Source organism: Sardina pilchardus, chromosome 6 (genome assembly GCF_963854185.1).
Source record: "Sardina pilchardus chromosome 6, fSarPil1.1, whole genome shotgun sequence".
Taxonomy (NCBI): domain Eukaryota; kingdom Metazoa; phylum Chordata; class Actinopteri; order Clupeiformes; family Clupeidae; genus Sardina; species Sardina pilchardus.
The window spans coordinates 22662213-22669712 of NC_084999.1; the positions used below are offsets into that span (position 1 = coordinate 22662213).

The 7500-nt window shown below is 46.5% G+C and overlaps 1 protein-coding gene across 2 annotated transcripts in view; it reads left to right on the forward strand.

The window, feature by feature from the left end:
* The window catches only part of adam22 (ADAM metallopeptidase domain 22), a 69421-nt gene that overhangs the window by 13829 nt on the left and 48092 nt on the right, over positions 1 to 7500 (forward strand). The gene's annotated exons all lie outside the window — the stretch shown is intronic.

Genomic DNA, 7500 nt, shown 5'->3' on the forward strand with positions numbered 1-7500 from the left:
AGAACACATACACATATAGACACACACGTACACCCACGGAGAGGGAGAGAGAGATACATACTGTACTGTAGGTAGGCTACATAGAGACACAGGTGTAACAAGATGTTCACTCTCAGCCCCCGGACCCCCGTGGCCTCACCCGCCTTCAGGCCGGTTTGGTACAGTCCGTTGCTACCTTGAGAATATGGATTCCCCCATTCAGAAGGAACAGTCCGCCACTTCTCCCTCTCCCTCTCCCTCTCCCACTCCCACTCCCTCTCCCTGCCCTATCCTCTATCCTTTCTCCACATCCCTTTCTTTCTTTCCCTCCTTCCCTCCCTCTCTTCCTCCCCCTCTCTTCCCTTTCCCTCAGGCAGTGCTTCTTTATCTGCGTGTTCTCTGATCAATGCACCTCTTTAACGGCTCAGCATCACAGTGAGGGTTTGTGTGTGTGTGTGTGTGTGTGTGTGTGTGTGTGTGTGTGTGTGTGTGTGTGTGTGTGTGTGTGTGTGTGTGTGTGTGTGTGTGTGTGTGTGTGTGTGTGTGTGTGTGTGTGTGTGTGTGTGTGTGTGTGTGTGTGTGTGTGTGTGTGTGTGTGTGTGTGTGTGTGTGTGTGTGTCTGTGTGTGTGTGTGTGTGTGGCAGAGGCTGATGGTGTGTATATGTGTGAAAGCTCAAGCCTTGTAGCTTGCTAAGCCAAGTAGCTTGGTAAGAGCATGTTTTTGAAAGAGATTTATTATGGGACTGTGTGTGTGTGTGTGTGTGTGTGTGTGTGTGTGTGTGTGTGTGTGTGTGTGTGTGTGTGTGTGTGTGCGCGTGTGCGTGTGTTAACAATTCACATGAAGAAGACATCAGAACCCCTGCTGTGATTTCTTTTTCAGTCCAGCTCTCATTCTCTCCTTTCTTCCTATTCCATCTGTCATCTGCTTCTCTCCTTTTACCACATATCCTCTCTTCCAGGTCTAAGGTCTCATGTATCGGTCTGTCTTTGGCACAAGTGTGTGTGTGTGTGTGTGTGTGTGTGTGTGTGTGTGTGTGTGTGTGTGTGTGTGTGTGTGTGTGTGTGTGTGTGTGTGTGTGTGTGTGTGTGTGTGTGTGTGTGTGTGTGTGTGTGTGTGTGTGTGTGTGTGTGTGTGTGTGTGTGTGTGTGTGTGTGTTTGTGACTGTGTGTTTATGGGTTGTCTCCGCAGTCTGGTACTCGTATGAATAATTGCAGGTTTTAATTAAGCTGATGTGAGCATTAGCAGGAGAGGTGGACAAATTGCCCCCCTGGTGAGCTTCTTTTAACCCTCAGAATGTGCAGGTGAATGGCATGAGTTCACACACACACACACACACACACACACACACACACACACACACACACACACACACACACACACACACACACACACAAGCACACATGCAGGAGGATACTAGGGGGGCATAACGTGATAAAGTGAGTAATTAAAATAGGAAAAATGTCAAAGTCAAAATGCACATGCACAGTGCAGTGAGTTAGTGATGAGGATGGCTATAGAATGAATATTGAATAAAATGGCCATGATTCTAGTCTACTATGTTATATACTGTACGTGTGTAATATGATTATCTGTCCTGGTTTTATCTTTCAAGCATAATATGCAGTAACAATATTCTTGGGGAATGTTGACATTGAACTCCTGGTATATCTTTTCGGTAAAATGTGTGTGTGTGTGTGTGTGTGTGTGTGTGTGTGTGTGTGTGTGCATTAATTTTTACACCACACACTCCTTCCCCTCCCATTGAGTCCTCATTAAGGGAAATACAGCCTATTATTCACACGTGCCAAAAATCTCCAAGGCGCACACACACACACACACACACACACACACACACACACACACACACACACACCACACACACACACACACACACACACACACACACACAGAGGAAAGAGAGAGAGAGCAGCTGTCCCATGGAGCTTTTCTGAATCAGAGGGGGAGGGTTTTTGTTAAAATGGGGGAGGGTGCACACAAGGTGGGGCCCTACACAAGCCTGCCCCTTTGTGTGTGTGTGTGTGTGTGTGTGTGTGTGTGTGTGTGTGTGTGTGTGTGTGTGTGTGTGGGTGTGTGTGTGTGTGTGTGTGTGTGTGTGTGTGTGTGTGTGTGTGTGTGTGTGTGTGAGTGGGTGGGTGGGAGGATGGGATGTGTGTGTGTGAGAGTGGGTGGGAGGATGGGATGTGTGTGTGAGAGTGGGTGGGAGGATGGGGGTGTGTGTGAGCGTGGTTGGGAGGATGGGTGTGTGTGTGAGAGTGGGTGTGGGAGGATGGGTGTGTCTGAGTGTGAGTGCACATGCATATATATGTTTATGATTTAGATGCCTCCTCAGCTATTTCTGCTGATAGGGCTTTTTCCAGTCTCATGGTCTCATGGGGAAAGGTGAAATATTATATCCTCCACACTAGTAAGCCTGTAACTACACAGATAGAGAGAGAGAGAGAGAGAGAGAGAGAGAGAGAGGGAGAGAGAGAGAGGGAGAGAGAGAAAGCTTCTATCAAGCTGTTTTGGATCTACTCAACTCTCTCTCTCCCTCTTTCTCTCTCTCCCTGTCTCTCTCTCTCACACACACACATACACACACACACACACACACACACACACACACTAGCTCAGATTTATTAACATGAGCTCAGAGAAGTTGGATTTCTATAGAGACAGCTCCCTGCTGGGAGGGTGGAGCGTCCATACCGAAACAAGTCCATCATCTGACTTCACCTGCCGGCTGTGGCCTACTTGTGAATGCAGCCCGTCCACGACACTGCGTGTCTCTCCAAAATAGGCTGAGCAGAACAGGGAGGAAGGTCCCTAAAGGCCTTTTGTTTCCTTCAGGACATTTTTATAGGTTACACATAGTTGTGTTTATCTCAGTTATTGCCGTCGTTGTGCAGCTTATATCTTTGAGAACCAACTACCCTTCATTCCCTTCCACTGTCTCTTTCTCTCTCTCTCTCCCCCCCTTTTTGTCTCTCTTTCCCTTTGCACTCCCCCTCCCTCCCTCTATCTTTCTCTCTCTCTCTCTCTCTCTCTCTGTCTTTCTCTACGTTGCTGCTGCTGCTTGCTTGGCAGGTCAGCAGATTCTATAAAAAAAAGTCCGCTAACGGATGAGTGTTCTCATAACGGTGGAGGACATAGGCTGACGAGAGGGAAAGCGAGACGGATGCACACACACACACACACACACACACACACACACACACACCATACGTCACACACATGCGCACGCACACATGCAGGGTATGTTGAGTACTCAGTATCAGGGTGCATGCTGGGTGTAGTGTAGGTGCGTAACATATTGTCCTTCAGTTCATGTGGAAATCACCTAGCTGGGCTTCCCTTTCTCTCTCACAGACATACACACATACACATTCTTTCTCTTGTTTCCTCTCTCTCTCACTCACTCTCTTTTTCTCCTTCCATCTCATATAAACTCCCTTCCTCCCTCCCCCTTCCCTCTTTCCCTTCCTATCTCTCTCTCTCTCTCTCTCAAATAGATTCCCTTCCTCCCCTCCCTGCACCCCCCCTCTCTCCTCCTGTATATGAAAATGAAACCCTTTCCTCCAGTAGCTATTACGTCCTCCTCTCCTGAATGGCTCGGTCAATAAAAAGCTTTACCAGAAGATAGATGGCACGCAAATGGAAACTGTAATCTTCCTGTGTGTGTATACGTCTGTGGCCGCGTGAGAGGACGAGGAGTAGGAGATGACCTGTGTGAAGACTGGACTCTCCCTAGTATAGATCTTCTGTAAGGACACTAACGACACGCGCTTTGAAATGCATAGTATTGAATACCATTGAGTACTGTCACCCAGACAGGTATGGCAGTAGCACACACACATTGAGTGCGGTGTGAAATGTGTGTAGTATAAGAGTAAGAGGGGGGGGATGGTGTGGGGAAGACTGGGGCTTTGTCTCGCCTATAAATTATTCAAATCCCATGGCAATTAAAACCAAAATCTGTTATCAGTGTTCAGCACAATCTCAAACGGGCATATACCCCCCCACATGTAGTTCACACACGTGCTCATAGTTGATCTGTATCTATGCATGAGGCTGAGACTCAACCATAAGATTTTAAAATGGAACAAAGAACCCACTGGTGTGTTTAACAGTGATTGTGTGGATGAGTTTTAGAGAGACTCAGAGGGATTCAGAGATTTGCTGCTCTTTTGGCAATCATTCTCAGTGAACGGTCTTGAATTCATGGTTGTTTTTTTGTGGTGTTTGATCTCTCTCCTCTCATCTTAGCTTTGTGACTTTGTGTGGTTGTGTGTGTATGTGCATGGATGTTTGAACTGCAGGGACCTTCATCTTCCTTTTTCCTAGATCTGTTACAAGAGATAAACAAAGGTGTGCGTGTGTGTGTGTGTGTGTGTGTGTGTGTGTGTGTGTGTGTGTGTGTGAGAGAGTGTGAGTGTGAGACCATGTACAGACTCCATAAACCTCTGACTGTGCACCTCTCCTTCCTCTCCTCTCCTCCACCATACCTTCTGGCCTCCATTAGGTGCCACCCAGTGGCTATTTATTTATCTATTTATTTCCTTTTCCTCCTTTTGTCTCCTATATTTCTTTCTCTCCCTCCCTCCTCCTCCTCCTCCTCTCCCGCTCTCCATGTGATGGCTCTATTGGCCCTTTCAGCAGTGGCTTATCTGCAACAGCAGGGGTTACACCGGGTGCCTGACTGAGCCATTCCATGTGCGGTGCAGTATATGCTACAAGAATTAGCGTCCACTCTGATCAGTGGAGCTGGCTACACCAGGCGTGATAGCGGAGCATACATTCAGAAAAAAGAAACAGGCCAGTCTTCTAAAACTGTTCACTAACGGAATGCTTCAGTTGTGCTCCTGGTGTTTTCCCATTGTAATGCTCTACAGCCGTGTGCCTACTGCCCACAGGAGACCTATCCAGTGACCGTAAAGAACAACCACACTTGTAGATTCAAAGTGCGTGTGTGTGTGTGCGTGTGTGTGTGATCATTTTGACATGCATCTCAGTCAAAAAAGACATAGACTCCAGCAGAAGGCAGATTTCTCACTGACATCAGGATCGGCCTGACGAGAAGCTCTCCCAGCACTGCTGTAGATGCAACAGTGAGGTATAAAGTAAGACAAGCAGTCCACGCGTCCACCTACGTCCCCCCTGTCAGGGTCCTCCCATGTCCTCTGTCATCATTGGGCTTTTGACAGGAGAGAAAGAGTTGATTGATGGGGCTTGAGGCGAATGAGGCGATGCTGTCGACTGCGCCTACAGCTGGTTGGCGTGGTTATGGATGCCTCTGTCACAGAGGATCCCCCCTGTGAGGAAGATGTAAAAGTTTGTGTTTAGAGATGCACACCCCCAGCACTGGCCACTGAAAGTGCTTTGTTGACAGAAAGTGTGACTGCATTTGAACAGTGGGAGGTAGGATAGAGGACACGCGCGCACACACACACACACACACACACACACACACACACACACACACACACACACACACACACACACACACACACACACACACACACAAACAGTCATGCAAATATTCACACTCTCAGTTGTCCTGTGGCCTAGGATAGCTCCCAAAATCACTACATATGTCTTCCTGCTTTAAGAGCCAGTCATTCTGTTCTTCCGTGTGTGTTGTGTGCAATGGTATGGACACTGCGGTTTGTCAGAGAGGGAGAGTGAGAGGTTAATTCCGGTTCCAGTGGCCAGCTGTGCTCTTGCCCCTGGTGTTAAGTTGCGTTTGGTGTCCCCATGGATCAGAGTCGACAGATACTCCCACTCTCGTTACGTGTGTGTGTGTGTGTGTGTGTGTGTGTGTGTGTGTGTGTGTGTGTGTGTGTGTGTTTACTAGGGATGCACCGATCCGACTTTTTCAGTCCCGATACCGATACCGATGCCTGGCCTCTGCGTATCGATCGATATCCGATACCGATCCGATACCATTGTTAATTAATAAACTGTATACCTCACCATGTGGAAAAGACTAAAGGCATCAGGCTTGACTTCATTCTTCATTCTTTCCCTAACTAAACATTACTTTCCTAAAAAAATCTAACCTTAGATATAAAGGTAATGTATTATTATTATTATAATTATTATTATTATCATCATCATTATTGATTATATTACTAGTATTAAAAATAAAAAGTTGTACACCAGCAGCAGCTTGGAACAGCATTCAAATTCAAGTTCACAGTTATTACTAAATAATACATCTAACAAAAAAACAATTTTGCAGATAAAAATCCCATATTAGTGACATACATTGAAACACCCCTGCCAAAATGGTGTCACCCGCGAAACCCCTCTATTTACTCATAGTGGTATGGTCCCGCAGTTTCCCCACGACAAACTAATTAGTTCACACGGAGTTTGAATGGTGGTAAACGGTAGAAGTTGTACGTTTTATCTAATAAATGATACGTTTTTAACAGCCAATTTGAACATTTGCATGTCTTTATACCAAGAACAGTTTATACAGATGAGATGAAAATGACAATGTGTTTAGTTTGAGTAGCCTAGCCTATTTTGTTGACTGTTACACATTAACGTGTTGCCTAAATGCAACAAAACACATGAAGATCGTATTAATCTATGACAAATGGTGGTTAGTATAGATATTCCTTTGATCCTATGACATAAATTTGGTAGGCTATCTGTATTTATCCCATCCATGAATTTAGACACTCAGAGCACACAGTGAGGTGAGGCACACTCTACCCCGCAGCAGTGAGCTGCTGCTACAGTGGCGCTAAATGGCTGGTTGCGCGTCATGGCTCAGCCTTTTTTTGAGACTATATTAAATTCGGATCGGCCCATGGATCGGCTCATTTTTTCCGATCCCCGATCCAGCTATTTTGTTCATATCGGGGCCGATATCCGATCCAAATATCGGATCGGTGCATCCCTAGTGTTTACATGTGTGCATGAATGGATGGGATGGAATGGTTTCAAATCAAAGGCTTGACAGTCAGAACTCTCCATCAGCACCAGCCAATGGACATCATCCATTGACTTACTGCATGAATATGTGTGTGTGTGTGTGTGTCTGTGTGTGTGTGTGTGTGTGTGTACATTAATGTATGTTTCATAACTTGTTATGGCAGTAATACCTTCCCAGTTCGTAAAGGTAGGAGCAGGCTTCACTCAAGACTTATAACTTTTTTAGAGTGCTGACCAAAGTATAGACTATCATTGAAAACAAGAGGAAGGCAGAGCGCCGAAACGCGTCTGTGTGAATAAATGGTGATTGCTTATGCATAGTGCGGCCTATCTCTTGTTTTCAGTAATACCTTCCCAGCAATTCAGCACTAGCCACTGGACAGCACCCCACTGACCGACTGACTGACTGTTGCATGTGCCACTACATGTGTGTGTGTGTGTGGCTGGTCAGCTTCAGCACCACGGACAGCACCCACTGGAGTCAGGTGGTGGTCCCTGTGCTCTGAGGCTACATTATGCTACATGTGCCAGTGCTGGGCGGAGGGAGGCGCCTGGGAATAGGGGTGTTCTGGAGC